Source organism: Medicago sativa, chromosome 7, assembly GCF_051527215.1.
Source record: "Medicago sativa cultivar Bolivia chromosome 7, Bolivia_mono, whole genome shotgun sequence".
In the NCBI taxonomy this organism is placed as follows: domain Eukaryota; kingdom Viridiplantae; phylum Streptophyta; class Magnoliopsida; order Fabales; family Fabaceae; genus Medicago; species Medicago sativa.
In genome coordinates, this window is record NC_140755.1 from 51,741,455 (window position 1) to 51,769,285 (window position 27,831).

General features: G+C 36.4%; 1 long non-coding RNA gene and 1 pseudogene across 3 annotated transcripts; one reads left to right on the top strand and one right to left on the bottom strand.

The window, feature by feature from the left end:
- Nucleotides 1–396: 396 nt before the first annotated feature.
- On the bottom strand, nucleotides 397–3,401 carry LOC146906594 (uncharacterized; annotated as a pseudogene).
- A 1,497-nt stretch (nucleotides 3,402–4,898) lies between these two features.
- On the top strand, nucleotides 4,899–26,745 carry LOC146906595 (uncharacterized). Of its 3 annotated transcripts, XR_015017870.1 has the most exons (5): nucleotides 4,899–5,034; nucleotides 5,122–5,226; nucleotides 21,921–22,256; nucleotides 26,119–26,290; nucleotides 26,469–26,745. It is a non-coding gene; the product is annotated as an uncharacterized LOC146906595 (long non-coding RNA). The 3 variants fall into 3 exon arrangements; XR_015017869.1 differs by lacking the exon at nucleotides 21,921–22,256; XR_015017868.1 differs by lacking the exons at nucleotides 21,921–22,256; nucleotides 26,119–26,290.
- Nucleotides 26,746–27,831: the final 1,086 nt, after the last annotated feature.

Below are 27,831 nucleotides of genomic sequence, written 5' to 3' on the forward strand. Positions count from 1 at the left end.
CGTTACACTCCGAGTTTTGAGTTTTGCAGGAATAATGACAATGTCGAAGATAGGGTAAAACACTTAGATTAATAGTGTTCATAAGTAGTGAGTCTTGACGCCAACTGTGTGTCCTCAATACCCATTTATCCTCAATTTGGAGTTTCAAATACCAGCTTAGGAATTTGTTCAGGATTTTCTTTAGGACAAATCATAGGTGCTTTTCATCAGGGCCGTCCCTGAGAATTCGAAGGCTCGACTCAGGGAATGAAAAGAGGCCAGTGATAAAATCAAAACGTATTTTTTTTAAAAGAGCAATGTTCTATTTATATTTTTTAAAAGATAAATACAAGGTGCCGTATATATGCGGTACACCCATAGGTGAAAATGACTACCGTATACATGAGGAACCCCCACCTAACACCAAAAGCAAGAGGAACTAATCCCTCTTTCTTGTAGCATAGTAGACCGCATGTAAGACTTCAACAACTTCAACTTAGAAAAACTTCTTTCTGCGGAGGCAACTGTCACGGGAATTGTCAATAAAATTCTATATGCAACAATTGTATTAGAAAAATAACTCATGCCTTTCAAAAATCTTAAAATCTCAATAGGTCCCATTTTTTCTTCAAGCAAGATATCTTTTAGTGACCTTAACTCCACATGTAATTCTCTCCCATCAATATCAGATTCCTCATTATGTTTCAATGCTTGTTCAAATTTACCACAACAAGACTCCAAAGTCGCATTATCCAATGATTTTAACTTGTCAGAAGTAAACAAAAAACCAAAAACAGCTTCATATTGTTGGAATTGTTCAAATCTCTTATTAAGAGATACAATAGCTTGATCAACAAGGCAAAGAAAGTAATTAACTCTAAAAGATTCTTCTTCAACTGACGGGGTATTCCAATCCTCATCAAACTGCCTTTTTCTTCGAATTATGCGCCTTTGAGGAAATACCGGGTCAATATTCAATTCAATGGTAACTTCTGTAGCATCATCCATGGCCTTCTTAAAACCAGTTTTTCTATATTCCTTAAAAAAAGAAATTAAATCTTTTATTTTTGACATAGCAACATCAATAAGCATATCATCTGACTGTAAGAGCTTGCTAACCAAATTAATTGCAGATAATATGTCAAACCATATAATTATAGATACTATAAACTCAAAATCACAAAGTTCATGTGTTGCTAAAGATTTAGCTTCACTTGTTATTTTAGAATCATCATCCTTATCTGACACTTCAAGTAAAGCTTCAATAAAATCTGACATTCCCGTTCTTATAGCTTTGACACTTTCTACATAACTCTCCCAACGAGTGGATGACAATGATTTTGGAGTCAACCCTTTTAAATTATCTTTCAAAATTGTCCATCTCTTAGTAGAGTTGGCAAAGATAGTATAAATGCGTTGAACAACTCCAAAAAAAATCTTTAGCTTTACCACATGAGTTAGCCATATCACACAATGTCAAGTTAAGACTATCGCAACTACAAGGAGTATAAAAGGCTCTTGGATTTATATCTAAAAACCTCTTTTGTACACCTCGATGTTTTCCTTTCATATTTGACCCATTATCATAACCTTGTCCTCGCACATCAAAGATGTCAAGATCAAGATTTTTCAATTCATCTTGTAAAACATCAAAAAGCCCTTGTTTAGTTGTATCATTCACATTCAAAAATCCTAAAAAAGACTCCTCAATGCTAACAGAATTTAAAGAAACATCTACATATCGTATTATCAAAGACATTTGTTCTTGGTGACTAATATCAGGAGTACAATCAAGTATCACTGAGAAATACTTTGCTTGCTTGATTTTTTCAATGATTTGATTTTTAATTTTAGAAGCAAGCAAAAGTATTAACCCATTTTGGATTCTAGGCCCAAGATAGTGAACATGAAGATTATCAACATTAACACGTCTAACATGTTCTTGGACACATGGATCAAATTCATTTAACATTTCAATTAAGCCCAAAAAGTTCCCATTGCCATCTTCATCCAATTTGTCTACAGAACCACGGAAGGCCAAATTATGTTTAGCAAGAAATTTCACTATTGCAATGATTCTTTTTAAAACACTTTTCCAAAGATCCTTTTCTTTCTCAATCAATCTTTGAGTTGTTTTATCAATAGTTTGAAAACTATTCATCCTTTGACGCAATTCATACCAATTAGTCATGCTCCTAATGTGTTCCGAGCTTGCCTCATGCTCTTTAAGTCTAACACCAACATGTGACCCATCACTAAAACCCTCATTTGTTAATTGACCTCTACCAATCCCTCTTTTAAAAACTTTACAACAAAAACAAAATAATCTATCAAGCTCTTTTTAATAAACAAGCCAATCTCTATCACACTTCTCTCCATTTGATAAAGTTATAGTATACAAATTAGCCGTAAAACGTCTAGAAAATTTATCTCTAGGACCCTTCACAATACTTAAATCTCTTATAGGGCCTTTTGTAGCTAACAACTCAATCATTTTAGACTCGAGAGAATCCCAATTTCTTGGATCAAATATATCTACACTAATGTGAATGTCATTAACATTATCAACATTTTGATTATCATCTTCATTATCATTATGATTTTCAACATCAACATCCACAACAACATTATCATCGATAGGAATAGCATCAACAGGAATGTCATCAATAGGAATAGGCATAGCATCAACATTATCATCGGGAATAGCATCAACAGGAATAGCATCAACATGAATAGTATCAACATGACTATCATCAATAGGAAATTGTGCTTCTTTTACAATAAATTTATCAAGAGCTCCTGTTTGGGATTCAATTAACTCAACAATTTTTTTCTTTTTCCTACGCTTCTCAGCGCCAGACTCAAAATTTCAAGTCCTAGGCGGCAATCTAGGAGGAGCCAATTTAGGAGGCATAAAGGAAGATTAAAAAAATAAAAAACCTGAAATTCTTCTGTTTTTGAGCAATTCCGCAATGTCAAAGTTGAACCACATCATTAGACGTAGAATGTTGAGGTTGAACCATAAAATTAAATTAAAACATAATTAGTAATTAGCAACATATATGATATATAAATTCAATTATACATTGAAATTTGAATAATTTTAACAAAAACTCCCAAAACAGTAAATATGAAGAAATGAAATATTACTACTGTCTACTTCTATTAATAATCAACCAAATCTCTATCAATCTCTATTTTAACAATTTCAACATCCAACAAAAATCATCCAATTTCATGAAAGGAAGTAAAATAAATCAATGAAAGAGAGGTTATTTACTTAGCACTTACCAAACAGTGTTGTTTACTTGGTTTGGAAAAGGAGATTCAGTGAATCAGTGATTTGGTGTGAAGGAAGAAGAAGAAGGAAAGCCTTGATGATGGATTGATGGTGAATCAGTGATGATGCAGAAATCGGTGATGTCGTTCAGTCGTTGCCGTGATGGAATGGAGGAAGTGAAACATGTGAAACATGAAAGAAGAATGGAGAACGCGCTTTAGAATATTTTTTTTATTGGAGTGCATAGTAGTGGGTATTAAAAAAAATATTGAGGCCCATGGCTGGGGGAGGCCCAGCTATGTTGAGCTGTATGCACCCCCCCCATGGTCGGGCCTGCATTTCATACAGTCTTAACTAAAAAAAACACATTTTTTTTCGGAGATAACAAACTTTGAGAAAATTATGGATTTGAGAAAATCATGGAAAATTCATTTAAGAACGATACGAAAAGGAAAATTCTATGGAACATCCAAATATTTTGTGTACATGTACACCAAATAATTAAATTAATATTTAAATGAGTTGTTTTTTTTGAAGAAAAAGAATTATTTTCTATCATTGGCAATTATAAAAATTAAATCTTATTTACCAAAAGCGTCAACGAAATAAAATTTAATGTTTTTGAATTTTTATTACTCATAACGAAGAATATTGAGTATTTTTTATGAGAAAATGTTAAAAATTTAATATGATTCTTATAAACAATGAAATTATGTTTTTTTCTTATGAAATGATGTTTTCTAAAATATAAACCTTGATAAATAACTCTTTACTTCTTAAAATGATCGTTAATTTATCAATTTATTAAGCAAGAGTATCACTACACTCCAATTTATGAGGTGTACCGTAGATGTTCCCATACGAAAAACACCGGATGAAATGCACATAAGTTTTTACCTTTCATTTACTATTTTCCCATTGAAATTATGTTATTGTGAATGTGAATATTTTATCTGAATATGATGTACCTACCTTGTTTTGGAAAGTCCAACTATTGAGTTGTGAGTATAGGTCTTTATAAAAATATTTGATAATCAAGGCTAGTCCTTTATTATTGTCAAGAGATTGGACTCACCTTTAAAAATGAACACTCTGATTTATTTATTTTTTGAATGAAAAATTGCAGTATGTTAACCAATTGAGCCCCCCCAACTACCGGTACACCCTGATTTATTTTGAAAATTTACTATTTCTTGACAATAATAATAATAATAATATACCCGAGCTCTTAAAAATTAGGGTGTTACAAAAGCAAGACTATGGAAAATGTTTGGTTAATTAAAGAAATAAAATCATAAACACTTTATTGAATTCAATAACTAGAAATCAATAATCTATTCGAAATTATGAAAGCTTAGATATGAACTAAAAAATAATAATAAAACGTTGGTAAACTAGAATTATGAAAGCCTAGTCATGAAATAAAAATAATAAAAACATTGATAAACAAGAATGAAGTTTAATTACGAGAAATATTTTTATTTTAGCTATATTTTATGAGCCAAATCAACATCATGATATATAGAAAGAAGAATGATGTTCTATGATCTAAAGGAAAATATGGTACATCGATGTACTTAAGAGACATTAAACAATTTTTTATAATTTTAATGAAGGAATCCTTGCAACAATAGCATGAGTTATTATACTATATAAAGTGATAAAACAACTTTTTTTTTGTATATGCAAAGTTGAAAGAAAGGCTAAAATTATAATGTTTGTTTACAACATAATCCTTTTTGTTTACCTATTTCTTGTTGTAGTCGACGGTGAAAGTAAGTCCATAATAATTGTTTTTATCTTATATACCTAATATTCCCCCATTTTTAGTAATATTTCTTTATTCTTATTTTACATTACAGAAGAGTGTGAGTGTGTTGCCGATTGTATAAACAAATATCCCACGCTACGCGGTCTAGTTGTGAAATGCATTGAAGGCTACTGTAAGGCCATACTCTATAAGAAAGGTAAACAGATATTTATTTATTACTTCCTCCGTTTTAAAATGAGTGTCGCTTTAGCAAAAAAAAATTGTTTCAAAATGAATGTCACTTTCAGTTTCCAATGCAATAATAACTTTTTCTTTTCAATTGTACCCTCCAATTAATACTCTGCACACTACTTCCAAAGTATCACTTTTAAAACTAACCAATAATTAATAAGGATAATTTGGTAAAATAATAATTCTCTTTCTTTTAATCATTGCATTTCTTAATATGTGTGTAAACACCTAAAAGGACACTCATTTTGAAACGGAGGGAGTATGTCTAACAGTCTAAGTCTTTGATTTTATTTCCTCATCATGATACTGTTAATCTTATAATTTCTACGACCTTGTTGTTTCTTTGACAACCTTAAAAACATGTTAAATATAATTTTTTAATGTGCGTGTCTATCTATATGTGTGTGTATACGTGTGTACATATAAATGAAATACACCACTCATTCTACTAACTCATAATAAACAATAACTTAAACTAATCTAACCCTTGAATATTGTCATTATATATATATAAACGCTCTCGATTCTCCTCCGTAACGGCTTTTCTCCGATGACCTAACTAACCTCCGGCGTTGCTCCGGCGAGGTTTTTACACCGGTTTTTTTACTCTGCTTCTATCTCTTCGTCTTGCTCTTCCGTTCTCTTGGCGCGTTGCTCCGCCGGTTTCTCTCTGGTGGCGTTGTTCTCTCGGTTCTCTTGGTAATTTTCTCTAGCTATGGTGTGTCCTTGGCCGTTTTCTCGCCTCTATGGATTCACCGGAGGTCACGGCGGTTCAACCGCCGGAATCTGGAAAATCCTTCGCACATGCTTTGTCCTCTTCTTCAGATGTTCAGCTTATTCAATTCCCCTCCAAAGTAGTTATGGGAAATTTGGTTCGCATTAAGATTTCCTAGGAGGAGTATGAATTTGGCATCATTGATTGCAGCCGCAACCTCCATGGTCGATTGACTCTAAGCAAAGGCGATTCTCCTCTTACCACTTAAGCCCTGAAGTCCAAGCTCATAGGTATGTGGCCTAATCTGAAAAATTGGCATGTTCTTCCGTTGGGAAACATTTATTTTGAATTCAATTTGAACTCTGTTGAAGATATGAGGAAGGTTTGGGCCATGGGAGTGTTAAACCTAAACCCTGGAATTTTGCGTTTTTACCGTTGAACAAGGGATTTTACCCCTCAGACTCATGTTCAATCTCATGCGCAAATCTGGGTTAGATTAATGCATTTACCACAAGAATACCGGCGAAGGAAAACTTTGCTTGAAATATCTTATGGATTAGGGACCCCTTTAACTATTGATGAAGCTACACTAAACAAAAGATTTGGTCTTTATGCCAGAATTTTAATTGATGTGGATCTTTTTGAGAAATTGTATGAATCTGTGGCGGTGTAAAGAGAGGGACATGCCCTCTCAATCATGGTTCAGTATGAAAAACAACTGGCTTTTGTCAGCATTGTAAAGATATTGGCCATACTCTCTAAAACTGCACGAAATTTGGCTCTATGAACAAGCATGATGGTGCCTCTAAACCTGCCAAAAAAGCTCCTACTCTGGCTACTTCCCAGCAGCAGCAACCTCTAAAAATTTTGAAGAAAAAGCAACCAGTCATTCCTATAGCACATGAGATGAATGATTCAATTGGTAAAAGTCTCGCTAAAACTGGTCTGAATGTTTTGAACACTGATAATACTTTGTTGGAAACTGTGGAGAAGGAAGTAGTTAATGATGATGTGACTGTTTCATCAGTAATCGTGAAGGGGAGTGATCCTCCATCAACATTAACTCTTCACAATGCATTTGACATACTTAATGCAGAAAGTGAGCTTCCTTTGGGGGAGGCTTTGTTTGCTGATAGGGGTCAGACTTTTCAGTCAAATTCTTTGGTCATTGACCTATCTGTTCCTGCTAAGTCTGGCACCAAAGAGAGTGCATTTTCTGAGCAAAGGATCATCTGTAAGGCTCCTGGTGATTTGATTAAAAGGTCCTCTTAGAATGCTTCCTTTTTCTCAGATGTGCAGTTTTTGGATGAAGTGCAGGGGAAGCTGGATGCTTCAAGGACTTCTCCATCCTCTCTTGTGTAGTGCAACATGGCTGAGAAGCAGTCATTCCTCAGCGTTGCATCTGTTTCAGCAAGCAAGGCTTTGGATCTTGTTGCCTCCATTAGAGCTGCTAGTGACAAGCTTCCTTCAATCACTTTCAATGTCCCTATTACTTCAATGGATGAACCTCTGGGGCTAGGCAAAAGAAGATTCCAAACTCCTGAGAGTTCTAAGCAACACAGTGCAGCTAGCCTCAATTGGGATGAAGTGGAAGAGGATCCTATCTCTGGTATTAATATGAATCTTGAAACAGACAATGAAAGCTACATGCCCTTATTTGAGCAGTTCACTAATGAGGACAAATATTTGGCTTATAATAAGGACAAAAAGAAACCAGGAAGGAAGCCTGACAGTAAGAATAAGAAGCATACAACAGGTCTTGGTGCTGCTAGTATTCCCACAAGATCCAAGAAATCTCAAGCTTGATTTTTCCCTCATGAAGTGTGTCTTATGGAATATCAGATGGATTGGAAATTTGAAACCTAGCTTCATTTAATTCAGATGATTCAAATTCATAAACCAGATATTTTATTGTTAGCTGAACCTATGGTGGATTTTGCTTCAATCCCTATCTAGTTTTGGCATAGACTTAAACTCAACAACTATATGGTTAATAACATGCAACCCTTCTTCCTAATATTTGTTGTATTTGGATGTCTTGTTACAATCTGACTGTGTTGCTCAATCATGCCCAATGCATGGCTTTTTCCTTTGTTGATGAAGATAATGTTTTTTTACCTGGTAGTGGTCTATGCCTCTACCTTTTATACTTAGAGGAGAGATCTCTGGTTAGCTACCACCAACACTATTTCTAATCATCCTGGCCCCTGGTTAATTGTTGGGGACTTCAATGCAATCCTTGGATGCCATGAGAAAGTGGGAGGCAAGCTTCCTCTTAACATAACCTGTACTGATTTTTTGCAATTGTCAAGTGTCAACTCTCTTCTTCATTTGGACGCAAATGGAGTTAGATTTACCTGATCCAATAATATAGCAAGGAGAGCATTTATAGCTCAAAGGTTATATCATGCTTTATGCAATGAGGACTGGATTGATAGTTGGAGTTCTATAAGTTGCAATACGTTAGCCAGATGTCATTCTGACCACTTCCCACTCCTGCTCATTATGAACAAGCATCCCCCCAGTATGCTGGTCTCTAGATTTAAGTTCTACAAAACACGGACATCTTTTGATAGCTATGAGATTCTCATATCTGAACACTGGATATGCCCTGCTTCAGGCTCACCTATGCATGCTTTACACTACAAGTTGAAAGCTTTAAAGGCTAAGCTGAAAAACTGGAGCAAAGTAAATGTTGGGGATTTCTATCATAGAATTTCAACCATATACATAAGCAGCTGGAATCCATTCAATTAGGTATTGACCAGTTGGGCATGACTCCTGCTAGAGCATCTGAAGAGTTGTCCTATTTGTCCAATTATAGTGAAGCTTTGCACCTTGCTAATATCTTTTGGCAGGAAAAGGCTAAGAGTGTCGGGTTCTTAGAGGGTTTCATGAATATTGCGTTCTTTCACAAAGCTGCTAAGATTAGAGAAGGACAAAGTCAAATTAATTTTCTAAAGAATGGTGATGTGGTTCTTACTGAAGTTAATGACATTGAAGCACATGTTTTAGAGTAATTTACCAACATTTTTACATCTTCTGTCCTCCATACACCCAATGATCTTCCTGACCAGTTCATTACTTGTCTTGTAACTGATCAACATAAGGCTATTGTCACTTATATCCCTAATCATGAGGAGATTAAGACAATTATTTTCTCTCTTAGTGGAGACTCTGCCCCTGGCCCTAATGGTTTCTTAGGTCATTTTTACCAAACTTTCTGGCCCATTGTTGGTGCTGATGTAGTTAAATCCACTCAATTCTTCTTCACCTCTAATTACATCATGCCCAACTCAAACTCAAACTCAAACCTCATCATTTTGATCCCTAAGGTACTTGGTGCAGATAAGCTTGACAATTTTAGGCCTATTGCTTTAGCCAACTTCCAATTTAAGATCATTACCAAAAAATTTGCTGACAGGCTGGGCTCTATAGCTTCTTCTATTATTTCAGAATTTCAAAAAGGCTTCATAACTGGCAGGCACATTCAAGACTGTATCATGACTGCCTATGAGGCAGTAAACCTGCTTCACAAAAAATCATTTGGAGGCAGTATATCTCTTAAAATAGATATAAGGAAAGCCTTTGATTCTCTCAATTGTGACTTTCTTCTTCATGTTCTTAGATGTTTTGGGGTTAACTCTTGTTTCTGCAACTGGATTAGCACCATACTTTTATTTTCTAAGCTCTCTATCAACATTAATGGCAAGTCTGTTGAGTTTTTCAACTACACCAGAGGAGTTAGATAGGGAGATCCTCTCTCCCCTTTACTCTTCTGTATTGCGGAAGAAGTCTTGAGCACGGGTTTGCACAATTTAGTTCAAGGAGGAAGAATCTCCCAAATTCAAGATGCCAGAGGTCTGAAACTCCCTAGCCACTGCCTATATGCAGATGATGTTTTAATATTTTGCAAAGGAGTCTTGGCTAACATCAGGATTATAATGAATCTGTTTGATGACTATGGAGCATATTCTGGATAAATAATCAACAATGGAAAGAGTAAGTTCTACACCAATTCTCTATCTTTGTCTAGAGAGGCAGCTATAGCTTCTTTAACTGGTTTTTACTATGGAAGCTTACCTTTTACTTACTTGGGCGTTCCCCTTTTCAAAGGCAAGCCTAAAGCTTTTTTTTTTTAAGCCTGTTTTTGATAAAATAAAATCTAAATTGGACACCTGGAAAGGAAAACTTTTGTCCATCATGGGTAGAGTGCAGTTGGTGAACTCCATCATTAGTAGGATGCTGGTCTACACTTTTCACATCTATAAATGGCCCAACGGTCTGCTCAATGACCTCTGAAAGCTTATTAGGAACTTTATTTGGAGTGGAGATGTGTCCAATAGAAAGATATGTACAATGGCTTGGAAAGACATTTGCAAACCTAGAAATTAAGGAGGGCTAGATATCAAGGATCCTTATCTCACGAATAAAGCCTCTTTGATGCTTCTGGCTTGGAAATTACTGACTTCTGAGGAACCTTGGGCACATCTGTACAGGACCAGATATCTTTCTCAGGGCAAGGCTAAAAACTATCATCTATCTTCATATGTGTAGTTAGGCATCAAACAGTTCATTAATATAATTACAGAGCATGCTATCTGGTCTATTAGAGATGGTGCTACTGTGTGTTTTAGGACAGACAAATGGCTTGACAAGATTATTGTGGAGGATTAGGGTATCCCTGAACATGTTTATAAGCATTTGAATATGAAAGTTGCTGATTATCTGGTTGATGGTACCTGGAAGTTACCTGACTTACTAGTTCATAAAATAGGCTTTTGGCTGAGCAGATTCTGAAGATCACACTCCCCATAGAGCATACAACAGATAAGCTCAATTGGACATCTGATGTTGATGGTATGTTGACCAACAAACTCTCTTATGCATTCCTTGCTGGTTCTGGTCAGAAGAATGAATGGCACTAGATTCTATGGAACTCCTATATTCCACCATCCAGGTCATTTATTGTTTGGAGATTCCTACACAACAAGATCCCCACTGATGAAAATCTCAAGCTTAGAGGATGCTGCATTGTGTCTATATGTTGTTTTTGTTTGAAGCATGCTGAAACCTCTTCTCACATTTTTCTACATTGTCCTGTCACTTTTGTTCTTTGGGACATGCTGTGCCCACTGATGAAAATCTCATGCTTAGAGGATGCTGCATTGTGTCTATATGTTGTTTTTGTTTGAAGCATGTTGAAACCTCTTCTCACATTTTTCTACATTGTCCTGTCACTTTTGTTCTTTGGGACATGCTCTGTAAGGGTTTAGGTCAGGCACTTGATCTCTCCAATTGCCATAACCTTTTGTTGGGGATTCGAAACACTGGTAGCAAGATAGTGCAACACATCATGTCCTCAGCCATTGTTCATATTATCTGGCGTATTTGGATGGAAAGAAACTCCAGATACTTCAACAATAAATATCACTGTATGAATTTTTTAATTTATGGCATTGTTTCTGAAGTGGCCCTTAGTCTCAAGCTTTCTACTGTGAAGGGTGGCACTGCTATGTCTGACTTTAAACTGTCCCAACTGTTTGGTATACCTTTCAAATCCAATAGAGTGGTGCTTCTTAGAGAGGTGCATTGGACTCCTCCCTCCACTGGTTGTGTTAAAATCAATTGTGATGGAACTTCGTTTGGGGTTAATCCTTGTGGTTCAATTGGTGTTGTGAAAAGAAGTGCTACTCAACTTTTAGGAGCCTTTTCTCAAAACATTGGGTATGCATATGCTATTGTGGTTGAGTTCAGTGCCTGCATGTTTGCCATTTTAAAAGTTTCTGATCTGATGCTGAAGGAAATTTGGTTGGAAACAGACTCTCTTATGGTGTTCAAGTCGTTCTCTGATCTGGCTGGGGTGCCTTGGAGGATGTGCAACAGGTGGCAGAAATGGTTTTTGTTTTGTAGGAGTATAGATAGTAGATTTTCTCATGTGTTGAGGGAAGGAAACATGGCAGCAGATGCCCTGGCTAAGAATGCTCAAGGATTTGCGCCAAATTCCTCTTAGTGGTGGGATTCCCCACCCTCCTTTGTTGCCCATCTCCTCACTAGAGATAGTTTAGGTTTATCCTTCTCTATGACTGTTTTAGATTAATTTTGTATGAGGTTCAGTCGGCACCTGACTTTTTAATGCATTTTACTACTTGATCAAATATATATATATATATATATATATATATATATATATATATATATAAAGAGAGAGAGAGAGAGAGAGAGAGAGAGACATACAGTAATGACTATGAAGTTTTTTTATGAAATCTAAAATTTGTAACTATGTAATCAAGCAATTGAGATTTACCAATGTTTTAAAGTATTATTATACGTGTAGGCATGCCTTTGACCTTCAATGTTGCAACACAAAACAAGGTGTTTGGTCATTATGCATCTATTTTGGTCGACAAGGATTTATCTCGTCGTATTTTTTATGAAATCATGGTGGAATAGAATCGATATGCATTGAAGGTTGAGGTGGTCTATGAGAAGTTTCCAGAATTATGCTATCATTGCATAAGTATAGGCCGTAATATTTCATCTTGTCATTGGTTGCAACAAAAGAAGGAAGTTGTGAATGTTGATCATGGTAAGAAACCCTTGATTCCGGGGAGGCCGAGGTCAGAGATCCTACTCCTAAAGTTCAAGAGATAGGAAACTATTCCAGACATGCAACAATGGCTATAAGAAATAAGGATAAAAAAAAAATAGGAACGGATTCTGGTCAAGGGAATCATACTACCACAAGATGAGGCAATTGTTGTAGACATTCCAAAGCTTGCTGATATTGAGAATGAGTAATCAGTTGAAATTTTGAAGATTTATAATGATGAGAATGTGAAAGAAACTCTTGTTGTAGACAAGGTGTAGCACCTTACTTCTATTAAGCGGTAAAACGCGCGAATATACGAACATAATCTAGAAATAGATGCTACGTCATCAAACCAAAACATACATGCATAATTATCATGTTACATCTCATAGCAGGGGAACACATATATAATCCATAAACAACTACAAATCTCAAAATAAAGATTTAAAAATACATCCTCCGATCTCAGATACAATAATATCTCAATTCCAACTACATAGACAACAAAATCCAACATGCAAGAACTACCCTAGATCAGAGCCCTAATCTAGACACTTGCACATAAAAAGAGGAACTCTGCTCCTCGGCAACATCAAGCATATAGTCTAAGCATCCTGCACTCCATCTACCCGTCCATACGGAAAGGTAGGTGCTAAACCACTGAGGGTTAGCATTACATCATCATAATCCCAAAAGAATTAACATGATTTAATAGGAATGAAAGGTACATTCAAGAAACGATGACTAACAAATCATATATGTACTCACAAGTATTCACCATATTCATAACATTCAATATCATCATTCCAAGTTCATATCAACAAGTGTATCATACACATCTCACAATTTCAACCATGTCAAATAACAATTAACAAGTTCAATCATCATGTACAACTCAAATTCATTTCAATTCACCAACAATGTATGCAATAGCTCTAGACTCATCTAGATGCATGTGGTACCATATCATCTCAAGGTCGTCACCTCCGATGCAACAAAAAAATCGTAATCACCTCAATTGGATATAAAATCGACCACCATCAGTCATGAATGCATGAACATATGACTCGACTACAATGCATATGTTCACACAAACTAATCACCTCAACACCACCAATACTTGTATATATGCAAACAACAACAATTCACCACCACTTAACATATATACAATCACCAACAACATTCATAATTCAATCCACATGTAGTTGTTACACACATACACCACCAATCATCTCCACATAATTTATATCAAATATCCACAAGAATTCACAAGACAAAGGATTCTTAAAGCCATTTTCAACAAAGTTCGTCTCTTAATTCACAACTTAAAATAATTGGGCATTTAAGCCAAAACCAAGTAAATAAGTTCCAATGCCTCAACTAAACATACCCCTAGACCACATATGAGTGCAGTAGAGGATGCCTTGGCGTTTCACCGGCCAAGTGTGACAAAATCAATAAAAACCCAAAGTTCGTCTCACTTTATCATTTTCCACAAAATTTCCATTTTCAAAGAAAAACAAGTTAGATTCACCACATCACAGTTTAAATACCTTAGTTGAACTCATAAAAATCAAGTTTCAAAGATTATAAACAGTCCACAAGGTTAGGGTCGACTTAGAACTAGTTATGCGGGATTTTTCGATAAAACTTTTCAAGAGTATTTTCCCCATAACTTGAAAACCAAAAACCATATCCAAGTCAAACCAAATCCTCTAGAAAGCTAAAAATATTATCTACAATTTTCATGTTTATACCAAAAGCCAGTTCAAAACAAAAATGAGGGGTAAAGGCACAAAAACGCAAAACAGGGAGTACTGACAAATAATCACACAAGAGCACGGAGGCAAAAATACACAGAGGCAAATAATCACACAAGAGCACATATAACACAATTAAGAATAATAAAAATAAATCTAATCGAAAAATCGGGCTGTTACAACTCTCCCCCACTAAAAAGAATTTTTCCCTCAAAAATTACCTGAAGGAAACAACTCTGGATACGCAACCCTCATCCTACTCTCCGATTCCCAAGTGGCACTCTCACCAGTCGGTCCAATCCAAATCACTTTAACCAAAACGATCTCCTTGCCACGCAAACGCTTCACTTCACGATCCTCAATCCTAACTGGCCAAGTCTTAACGGTCAAATTATCTCTTACTTCCAAATCATCCACTTGAATCACATGAGACTCATCATATACATACTTCCGCAACTTAGACACATGAAACACATCATCAAGATTCGACAAAGATGGCGGTAACGCAATCCGATACGCTACAACCCCAACTTTCTCAACAATCTCAAATGGTCCAACAAAACGAGGAGTCAACTTCCGACATTTCAAAGCACGACCAACACCGGTTACAGGATTCACTCTCAAAAACACATGATCACCAACCTGGAACTCAATGTCCTTCCTCCTCTTATCATGATAACTCTTCTGCCTACTCTGTGACGCTCTCATCTTCTCTTGGATCATCTTAACCTTTTCCGTAGTTTCTTGCACAACTTCCCTAACAAGGCACTTTCACCTGACTCATACCAACACAACGGCGTCATACACCTTCTACCATACAAAGCCTCAAACGGTGTCATTCCGATACTAGAATGAAAATTGTTGTTGTAAGTAAACTCAATCAACGGTAAACATTCAACCCAACTGACTCCTTGTTCTAAAACACAAGCCCTCAACAAATCTTCCAAACTCTGAATAGTCCTCTCCGTCTGACCATCAGTCGGGGGATGATAAGCAGAACTCAACCTCAACTTAGTCCCCAAAGCAGCTTGCAAACTCTCCCAAAACTTATATGTAAATCTCGGATCCCGATCCGACACAATACTGGAAGAAATACCATGCAACCTAACAATCTGTTCAATGTAAATCTCAGCCAACTTCGCCACAAACATACCAGTCTTGATAGGAACAAAATGTGCCGACTTCGTCAACCGATCAACAATCACCCAAATCGAATCAAAATATGCTCCATAGAGATACTATCCCACTTCCACTCTGGCACAAACAACGGTTGCATCAAACCTGACGGCTTCTGATGTTCAATCTTAGACTTCTGACAAACCAAACAAGCATAAACAAACTCTACAATCTCCTTCCTCATTCCAGGCCACCAAAACAACCTCTTCAAGTCCTGATACATCTTAGTCGCTCATGGATGAATACTTAAACTACTTCTGTGACCTTCATCCAAAATCCTTCTCTTAAGCTCAAGGATATCTGGTACACAAACACGATCACGAAACATCAAAACACCGTTCTCACCCAACCTGAAGTCTCCACCTTTACCTTGATTAACCAAAACCAATCGATCTACAAGTTCCAAATCTTCCTTCTGTCCATTCTTGATCTCTTCCAAAATATTACTCGTTAGCTTCAACATTCATAATCTCACACCCTCCGGTGTTAACTCACTAACCAAACTCAAATCTCAAAATTGCTCAATCAATTCCAACTCTTTCACCATCAAAGTAGACATATGCAACGACTTCCTACTCAAAGCATCAGCAACGACATTCGCTTTTCCAGGGTGATAGCTCAACTAAAAATCAAAATCCTTAAGATACTCCAACCATCTCCTCTGCCTCATATTCAACTCTTTCTGGTCAAACAAATACTTCAAACTCTTGTGATCACTGAACACTTCAAACTTAGAACCATACAAATAATGCCTCCAAATCTTCAACACATACACAACTGCCACCAATTCCAAGTCATGAGTCGGATAATTCTTCTCATGCACTTTCAACTGCCTCGAAGCATAAGCCACGACCTGACGATTCTGCATAAGCACACCACCAAGACCCATCTTAGAAGGATCACAATACACAACAAACGATTCCTTCGGATTCGGAAAAATCAACACTGGAGCTGAAGTCAATCTCTTCTTCAACTCTTGGAAACTCTTCTCACACTTAGCATCCCAAACATAAGCTTGCCCTTTCCGAGTCAACTGCGTTAATGGCAACGCCAACTTAGAAAATCATTCAATGAACCTCCGATAATACCCTGCCAATCCCAGAAAGCTTCTAACCTCAAAAACAGACTTAGGTGATTCCCACTGCAACACTGCATCAACCTTAGACGGATCCACGACAATACCACCCTTTGAAATCACATGACCAAGGAAACTCACTTCCCGCAACCAAAACTCACACTTCGATAACTTAGCAAACAACTTCTTCTCCTTCAAGACTCCCAGCACAATCCTCAAATGCTCGGCATGCTCTTCTTCAGACTTCGAATACACCAAAATATCATCTATGAACACCACCACAAAACGGTCCAGAAAAGGGTGAAATATCCTATTCATATACTCCATGAAGACACCTGGCGCATTAGATACTCCAAATGGCATCACAAAATACTCATTCCATACCTCGTTCTGATCGCAGTTTTGGATATATCTTTCGCCTTTACTCTAATCTGATGATATCCTGACCTTAAATCAATCTTGTTGAACACTTCTGCACCAACCAACTGATCCATCAAATCATCAATCCTCGGAAGCGGATACCGATTCTTAATCGTCACCTTATTCAACTACCGATAATCCATACACAACCTCATGCTTCCATCTTTCTTCTTAACTAGCAACACAGGAGCACCCCAGGGAGAAACACTCGGCCTAATAAACTGCTTCTCGAGCAACTCTTCTAACTGCTTCTTCAATTCACCCAACTCTGATGCAGACATCCGATACGGCGCAATCGAAATAGGACTCGTTCCTGGTACCAAATCAATTGCAATCTCAACTTCCCTCTCCAGCGGTAATTCGGTAATATCGTCCGAAAAAACTTCTGGAAACTCTTGCACTACCGGCAAATCACCAACTTCTTTCTCACTACTTTCCTTCAAGGAAGCAAACTTCATGAATACACTAGCTTCTCCATCGAAAGACTTCACTTGCTCCGCGGTCAAGAACCTCCCACCTTCCTCAGCTACCGGCTTAGAAAACGTTACACTCTTGGTCAAACAATTAATGTTAACACCAAAAGTCAACATCCAATCCATACCAAAAATCACATCCATATGCTTCAACGGAAGACACACATGATCCAACTCAAAATCAACATTGCCAAAACTAACGGGACACTTAGCACACACTAAAGAAGTAGTCACCGAACCACTGGCCGGGGTATCGATAACCATCCCTGAAGACAACGGAGTCACAACCAAACCCAAACGCTCAACACAACTAACCGCGATAAAAGAATGAGTAGCACCAGTATCAATAATTGCAATCAAAGGAGTACTATTGATAAAACACATACCTCGGGTGAGATTATCTGGATGCTCCACCTCTTCCGCATTCAATGCAAACACCTTTCCCGCCGCCTTCTTCGGTTTGGTACAGGTAGTGCTGATATGCCCCTTCTCACCACAATTGTAGCAAGTGATCTCCTTCTTGCACTCAAAAGCCTTGTGACCTGCTTCCCCACACTTGTAGCATTTCTCACCACTCTTGCAATCGTTAGCAAAATGACCCAATGTGCCACACTTGTAGCACCTCACCTCAGCAACATTCGGTTTAGAGCCCCCACCAGATTCTCTCTTCTTGCCTTTGTCCTTGTTGTACGGCTTCCCAAATCCATGACTCTTTCCCTTCTTTTCATTCATCGCCTTCTAATGGTTCACCTTGACCTTCCCAGCTTCATCAAACATACGACACTTATGCACCAAAGTATCAAAATTACGGATCTCCTGAATACACATGTACTGATAGATGTCGGGCCTCAAACCGCTTTCAAACTTCACACACTTAGAAACCATAGTATCCTCTGCATTGATGTACGGACAAAACCTCGAAAGCTCCTCAAACTTTGCAGCATACTCGGCCACTGAACGGTTCTCTTGCTTCAAGTTCAAGAACTTCACTTCCTTCTTAGTCCTCAAATCCTCAGGAAAGTACTTCCTCAAAAAGTCAGTCTTGAACCTAGCCCAAGTCACAGCTCCACCAGCCTCAAGCCTTCCCTTAGCATTGGTCCACCAATACTCAACCTCCTCAGCAAGCATGTGAGTAGTCAATCTGACCTTCTGATCCTCACTAGTCACCATAGCACGAAAGATCCTCTCCATGACTTGCACCCATGTCTGAGCTCCATCCGGGTCATACCTACACTTGAACGTCGGCGGACTGTTTCTCAAGAAACGATCAAGCCTCCGCTCTTCAGCCTCACAAGGATCACGATGACCAACCACCGCCTGCTCGTTAGCCTGAGCCAACACCTGAGCCATCGAAGCCAAAGCATGCGCAATCGCTGCATCATCTCTACCACCAGCCATCTCACAACTACAAAAAACCAACCAACGGATAAGAACAACATCACAACAACCAAGTATCGAAGGTAACTCATTACCATTCACATACTAACAGGAAAAATCAACGAATACTAGTCTACTAGTCGAATAGTCCGGACAAGACTAACCAGGCTCTGATACCAACTTGTAACAGCCTACTTTTATTAAGTGGTAAAACGCGCGAATATACGAACATATTCTAGAAATAGATGCTACGTCATCAAACAAAACATACATGCATAATTATCATGTTACATCTCATAGCAGCGGAACACATATATAATCCATAAACAACTACAAATCTCAAAATAAAGATGCAAAAATACATCATCCGATCTCAGATACAATAATATCTCAATTCCAACTACATAGACAACAAAATCCAACATGCAAGAACTACCCTAGATCAGAGCCCTAATCTAGACACTTCCACATAAAAAGAGGAACTCCGCTCTTCGGCAACATCAAGCATATAGTCTAAGCATCCTGCACTCCATCTACCCGTCCATACGGAAAGTTAGGTGGTAAACCACTGAGGGTTAGCATTACATCATCATAATCCCAAAAGAATTAACAAGATTTATTAGGAAGAAAGGTACATTCAAGAAACGATGACTAACAAATCATATATGTACTCACAAGTATTCACCATATTCATAACATTCAATATCATCATTCCAAGTCCATATAAACAAGTGTATCATACACATCTCACAATTTCAACCATGTCAAATAACAATTAACAAGTTCAATCATCATGTACAACTCAAATGCATTTCAATTCACCAACAATGTATGCAATAACTCTAGACTCATCTAGATGCATGCAGTACCATATCACCTCAAGGTCGTCACCTCCGATGCAACAAAAACATCGTAATCATCTCAATTGGATATAACATCCACCACCATCAGTCATGAATGCATGAACATATGACTCGACTACAATGCATATGTTCACAAAAACTAATTACCTCAACACCACCAATACTTGTATATATGAAAACAACAACAATTCACCACCACTTAACATATATACAATCAACAACAACATTCATAATTAAATCCACATCTAGTTGTTACACACATACACCACCAATCATCTCCACATAATTTATATCAAATATCCACAAGAATTCACAAGACAAAGGATTCTTAAAGCCATTTTCAACAAAGTTCGTCTCTTAATTCACAACTTAAAATAATTGGGCATTTAAGCCAAAACCAAGTAAATAAGTTCCAATGCCTCAACTAAACATACCCCTAGACCACATATGAGTGCAGTAGAGGATGCCTTGGCGTTTCACCGGCCAAGTGTGACAAAATCAATAAAAACCCAAAGTTCGTCTCACTTTATCATTTTCCACAAAATTTCCATTTTCAAAGAAAAACAAGTTAGATTCACCACATCACAGTTTAAATACCTTAGTTGAACTCATAAAAATCAAGTTTCAAAGATTATAAACAGTCCACAAGGTTTGGGTCGACTTAGAACTAGTTATGCGGGATTTTTCGATAAAACTTTTCAAGAGTATTTTCCCCATAACTTGAAAACCAAAAACCATATCCAAGTCAAACCAAAGCCTCTAGAAAGCTAAAAATATTATCTACAATTTTCATGTTTATACCAAAAGCCAGTTCAAAACAAAAACGAGGGGTAAAGGCACAAAAATGTAAAACAGGGAGTACTGACCTGTACAGCTCGCCATTGCGAGCAGGTCCACTCGCGAGGCGAGTGATCAGTTACTCGCCGTTGCGAGTAAGTTTACTTGCGAGGTGTGTTATGACAGTTCAGTCTCGGGAAAAACCTCATTTTCACCCCAAAACCCCAATTTTGACATCCCAAAGCTCAAATTTGATCCCAAAGTTTGTTTAAACATTTCCAAACATGAAAAGACACTCAAATCCATATAAAATTTGCCCCAAAACATTCTCTTAACAAAAATCACCATTTGACCCATTTTTCATTAAAACTTCAAAAACCACACAAGGTCATAGCAAACTCCACAATTATGATTACCCAAGGTTTTAATCATCAACAACAACATCTCTTAACATCAACAGCAACTAACCATCATGAATTCATCAACAATTCATCAACAACAACACCTCATATCATCATTTTTGGACAAAAATGCAAAGCATACATATAATCACAACTTAAGCATGTAGTTTCATCATCAACAACTCAATTAACATTCAATTTGCATACCCAAAGATTGCATCAAAACATAAGCACGAATTTACAATTAATTAGGTTCAATTCATCAATTTCACAAAATGGGTAGAAATGAAAAGTTATGCATTATGGTTGAATTCTAACCCTCTTACATCTAGCACCAAGAATCTATAACCCAAGATTCAATTTAGCTCCTAGATGATGAATCCCTCTTCTAGCTCTAGCCTTCCTCTTCACTTCTTATCTCTTCTCTATCTCTATCTCTTCTCTTCTCAAATGAAAAATGTTGGTGAAAAACCCTAACTCTTTACTAACATTAGTTTATATAGGCTCACTTAATTGGGCTCATCTCACAAACCTTAATGGGCCTAACCCATTTCTATTCTACCCTCAAAAATGTTACTACTCACTTACCGGTAAAATATAACACTAACGGTTACTTAACGGTAAACTAAATAATTACCCCACTCTCCAACACTTAGTAAAATAATAACTCTCACTAAGCACAAAAAATTAACCTTCAGAAAAAATTACAAAATTAACCTTGCTCTCAAAATGACCAAAATGCCCCTAAGTTGAAAATGACTAAAATACCCTTCTAACACCGCATTCTACAATTCCCAACCAAAAATACACACAGAGGCAAATAATCAGACAAGAGCACATATAACACAATTAAGAATAATAAAAATAAATCTAATCGAGAAATCAGGCTGTTACACAAGGCAACAATGGTTGAATAAGAGAAGAAACAACTTCTTTCCACTTTGCATGGTGAATGTTACTGAAGATATTGCCTTGTCGAGATTTGAAACTAGTGGCTCACTCCAGCATGATGTTGTGATTATTGAACCAGTTAGTGCAGCAAAATCTCAGCCAATAGATGACAATCACAACATTGTCGACACGAATAATCTTCGAGCTGAGTTACATATGAGGAGGATCATACAGAGGTGGTTGCGTACCCTCCTTATAGTTCTACAGCAGTGCAACATGATATTGATCTAATCAAGGAATCTTGGGAACAAGAAAAAAAAGGAAGAATAGCTTTTTTTATCTCATTTATCCAAAAGTAAGAAGAAAAAATTAAAGCAATCATGTAATGATGCCTATAATCAAATTGCTTGTAAGGAAGCTTATAAAACTAGCTCCATGGGGGAAACCAAGGGTAGTAGAGCAGAAATATTCTCCAGTTGAGCTGTTTTTTTTTTATTTCTTTTCTTTTGCTTTTGCTTTCTTTTGGCCTGTTCAAGCGTTTTGGTCCCCCTACCTGTACATATTTTTCTCTTTTGTTAATAAGATATTTATGAGTGGGTAGCAGAGGATAGGCATTTCTAAGGAGTCCTAAATGAGTTGGGAAGTCTAACTTTCACCTTGATAATTTAGCATACTCTTAGTTCAATAAAAAAAATGATAGGTCTAAACCTATAGCCTTCACCGGCTTTGTAAGTTCAGATTGTAACCTAAGAGGGGGGGTGAATTAGGTTTCTAGGAATGTTGGTTAATTTTTCTTAGTTTAGCGTTGTTGATAATTTTTCCGGTAAATAATGATGAAGGTATGAATGCGGAAAAATAAAAGAGTAAGGGAAGAAGAAAAGTCACAAGAGAATTTATAGTGGTTCCCCTCTAAACCTTAGGGTCAGTCCACTCCCTTCACACCCCGCGAAGGAATTCACTACGTTAGAATCTTTGTTACAAGCAATCTCACCCCAAAACCCCCTAACAATCTTTCTAACATAAAACACAAGAAAGAAACCCTCTCTCTTGATTACAACACAAACACCAAACACTTTTGGTGAACTTTGAATCTTCCCGAATCAAAGAACCTTTTACAACAATCACAAGATACCACCCCCACTATCTTAAACAATAATTCTCACAAACAATGGCAAGAAACTTTACAACAAAGTAATTGAAGAATAACAAATGTATGACTGTATATCTTTATTAATATCACACTAACAAATGGACTTAGTGCTCAGAAAACTTTTTAATAAATGTTAAAGTGTAAGCAAAGTTTTCCAAACAATTTGAATGAAAGTTTGAAAGCAAGTGATATTGAAAATGTCAATTGAGATAATGAACGTTGTTGTGTCTAAATTGCTTTGATTCTCAATTGAATTTATAGAGGCTGAAAAGATGTTTAAGAAGCAATGCTACTTTTCAAAAAGTTTTATCAATGAATAGACACATATTTCAAATGGCATCTATTCATAAAAAATATATGAAATGCATTTAAGAAAAGAACTAGCCGTTGGTCCTTTTAATTTCAAAACCCATTGTATTCCAAAACAATGGTAACAAATAATTTGGCAACGGAAATAGAATCTTTTACCAGCAAAGATTATTGCCAACGGTAAAAGTTTAATTGCCAAATAAATATAATACAATATGGCTTTTCATGCAAATCTCTTTTAATGCAAAATCACATTTGTTTGAAAATCATTGTGAGTGTGTGATTTATTTTCAAGATATTTTTAGGCATTGCTTCATATTGGACTTAGAAAAATGTAGAAATTATTTTCTGAGCATTCTAAGTTGTTCCATAAGTTAAGAATGATAAATCAAAAGACAAGTGCCATACTTACAAAGAGTATAACCAAGAAGCCTATTCGCTAATCTTCATTCTTCAACTTGAGCCTCCATAGTTTTTCTTCTTTTGTGATGTGAGTTTGTTTTCATCAAAATCCAGCCAAATTTAAGAAGGAAATCTTCTTCACAGGCTTCACCAACAGTCTCCAAACTACCTCCATCTCCTACCTCTCCCAAACTACCACAAATCTGAACCAATAATCAATGTTCACCATCATCCACCCAAACCCCATAATCACTGTTCACCATCCCCTACCTGTAACAGCCCGTTTTTCGTTAGAATTATTTTAATTATTTATTATATGTTTTTATATGTGTGATTAATTGTCCTTTTGTGTATTTAATTTGAGATTTGTAGATTTTTGACCTAGAAGGTTATTTTAGTCATTTTTTAGACTCAGGGGTCTTTTGGTCATTTGGTGAGTAAGGGTAAATTAGCCATTTTTATTAAGAAGGTTATTTTGACATTTTAGTGAAAATAGTTATTTTTACTTAGTTACTAGTGAGTTGGGGTAATTATTTAGAGATGATAATTATTCAGTGTTTTAGCGGTTTAAGTGAGTAGTAACTTAAGAGAATTAGTCAGTAAGAATGTTGAGCCCATTATGTCAATTAGAAACCTTGCCCAATTAATAGGTGACTATATAAACATAACTCTCATGAGAAATTAAGTTAAACCATTCATTATTTCATTTCACAAAAACATACGAGGCAGAGAGAGAAAGTAGATCACAAGAGGAAAGAAGAGGAAGCTTGAGAGAGAGTGAGAGAGAGTGAGAGAGTGAGAGAGAGAGAGAGAGAGAGAGCTTGAGGTTTGAAGAGATAGGGGGAGATTGAAGCCTAGGCTAGTGGATTCAAGACCTAGAGGTAAGGGGGATATATTCCTTTCATCAATTAAGCTATAATTTCATCGTTTTGATTATGGGTCATAAGTGATTGTTGTGAATTATGACTTTTTGTGTGTAATTATGGGTATGTTAAACTTCATGGAATTGATATGCTTATGTGCTTAAATTCATAGTTATTGTTGGTGATAAGTTGTTTTGATGATTTTTGCTTAATCAAGTATAAACCATGAATTGATGAGTGAGTATTGTTGGAACATGTTTAAATTCACTTCTTAAATGATTAAACATGTTTGTATGTTGTTGGGGTTTGAATCAGTGTGGTTGTTTGTGAAGTTTGAATGAAAATGAGGAAATATGAACTTTTGGTGAAAAATAAACTAGATAATGATTTTGACATGAATTGATGTTATGATTCCATGTTTGTTGTCGTTTTGATTGTCTTTTGATGTATGTTAACTAATAGACAAGTTTGGGATCAAAATTGGAGTTTTTGATGAAAAATGGGATGGGTTCCTGAGTGGAAACCCAAGAACAGGGTGCACCTGTCTGGTGTAACTAGATGGGCGAGTGTTAGCTTGGCGTGGCAAGTTCCTCGGTGCAGTTACCCATGTTTCTGGAGTTCCGGGTGTTTTGGGGCCGATCCGGACTTTCCTAAATGATTCTTTTGATGTATTTTAACTGTTGGCATGCTTTCTAAATATTTGGAAACATCAAATGAATTAGATTGAGATTGGTTTTGTGAACTGTATCAAGGCTTTTTGAAAAATGTTCAAGAACATGAAATTTTCCGAAACTCGTTTTTCACAAAGGAAAAGGGTAGGGTTAAGGTTGTTTACTGTAACAATGATTTATAAAATGGTTTTGAATGGTATTCATGAGCTATAACTTGGTCTTGCTTTGAAAAATTGTTTTCTTTTGGAAAACGATAAAATGAGACGAACTTATTGAAATTTTGGAATAATCGGAATTGACTTATGAAGTGGATATGTATATGCTACTATGATTATATGTGACATGTGGATATACTTTGTTGAGTTGTTTGAACATGTATGCTTTGTTTCGATGAATTACGTAGAAAGTGATGACAGTTATAAAAATAGACGAACCTTGTCAAAAAAGATATTTTAAGACCGGATAACTTGTAAATGGTTTTACCTTCATGATAATATGATAAGATGAGAATGAATCAATGGTGAATGGGTGTTTAATATGGAGAATGTCTTGATGTGGATAATTGTCCGTCTTTTATGTAAAACAAGATTGTGAAACTTTATCGTTTCTTTGAGGTGTATATGTTGATGATTCCTTTGGTGATTTTAACTTGATGAACTGATGACGACTTGTTGAATTGTGAGTTATTGATTGTACGAATGTAAGTATTTGATAATGCAAATGTTGGTGGAAAACATAATTGGTGATGATTATTATGTTGATACACACACACACACATATACATATACATACATATATAAGTTAGTGAGTTATGCATTTTTGAGTTCTTACTTGAACTCCATGCATTCATAGTCATTTTAAGTTTATTTGGAGAATGTAATTGGTGATGTTGATTACATAGTTTCTGCAGAACATAATTGGTGATGTTTATTATGTTGGCAGATTCATTAACGGTAAAATTATCTCTGGAATCCTAATGGTACCACATGCATCTAGATGAGTCTAGAACATTGCATGCATTTGTTAATTGGTGAGTCGTGTCATACTTGGATATGTGGATTGGCATATACATGCATAGGTGAAACATGGTGATTGTGGCGAATACTCAAAAAAGGTAAATTGTATGCATTGTTTGATTGCGCTTCTATACTTGATAGTTTATGATGATGTTAAGTTTGTTAATCATTTGAAATTAAATATTTCGGCTTACTTTCATTTGATTATACTTTAATTGATTGAATGTTATCTAACCCCCATTGGTCGTTTGGTTGACCGCCTACCATATTCTTAAGAATGGGTAAACGGTGTGCAGGATTAGTCGCTTTGCTTTGCTTGTGAGTATGCCGGAGGCTAGCTTGGAGCTACCTCGTCTTTTGCTTTTGGAGTCTTAGTGCGTCGGGATCTGATTAAGGTGTTTGTCTATCGTTGTTTATATTTTATGACTTTATGAGATTTATTCACTCAGTGTGCTGAGATTGGAGATTTATTTTGGTGATGTATTATGGTTTATGTGACATGGAAACTTAGAGATTTTATTTAATTGTTGATGAGATATTATGATATTATTCCGCTGCGATGTTTTGAAAAATTATTTATGCATGTTTGGACTTATAGAAGAAGTAGCATCTAAATAATTGGTATGATTTGTATTATTTGCGTAATTTACCGTTTTAAAGGTTTAAGGTGTTACACTACCCAAACCGATATGCTATTATCACATATCAAAACAACATCGACTACCGAATCAAACTTTTTCCATCATCAATATGAACCAACCGCAATCATCGTCGCCTCCTTCCCAAATTTATTGTCTCCTACCCAAACCCAAAATCGAATCCACACTCAATGAACACCGAATCAAACTTCTGATCCATCCACCATCTTCGACTCCACGCCCATCCATCAAATTACCACCAAAAACATCATCATCCCCTGGCCATGCCTTAGTGAAGCTCCCTAATCAAACTTATACCCATGCCCTTGCTAATGTCTGTGACATCCCCACCATCCAACTCTGAAACTGATTGTGAAAGGTAAACACTTTTGTATAACAATATCAGAAGAAGAATATATCCTTGGATTAGAGTCCTTTAAAAACAATCTACATGCCAGAATCATCTGGCCTAAAGGCACAACTCAACTTACAGTAGTGGCTTTTTCTGAAAAGCTGAAAATGTTGTAGAAAACATTAGCTCGATGGGGGGTAACATCCCTAAGAAAGGATTATTAAGAATTTTCATTCTCGTCAATTGAGGATGCCAGAAGCGTTAGAACTATTGGATCCTGGAATTAAAATCCAAGATTGTTGAAACTCTTAGCTTGGATAGTTGATTTTAATCAAAATCTACAATACAACTCCTTTGGCCATGTTTAGGTATGAATCCATGATAGCACATTTGGCATTTTGTTAGTGTGTTAGTTGATATAGATTTGGCATCTGAGTTAAAACGGAAAATTCTAGTTAAAATAAAGATATTCACTTTCTTTGTTGAGTTGGATTATGAAAGCATGCCTGATTAGTGCACACATTGTAAAACCATTGGTCATCATGTTGACAAATGTAGAAGGATCACCGTCGGTGAAAATTGGAAAAAAGTGACGAGGTTCCATTCTCAAGAAGAGATGGAAAGGAACCTGTTAAAGAGCATGTTTCCA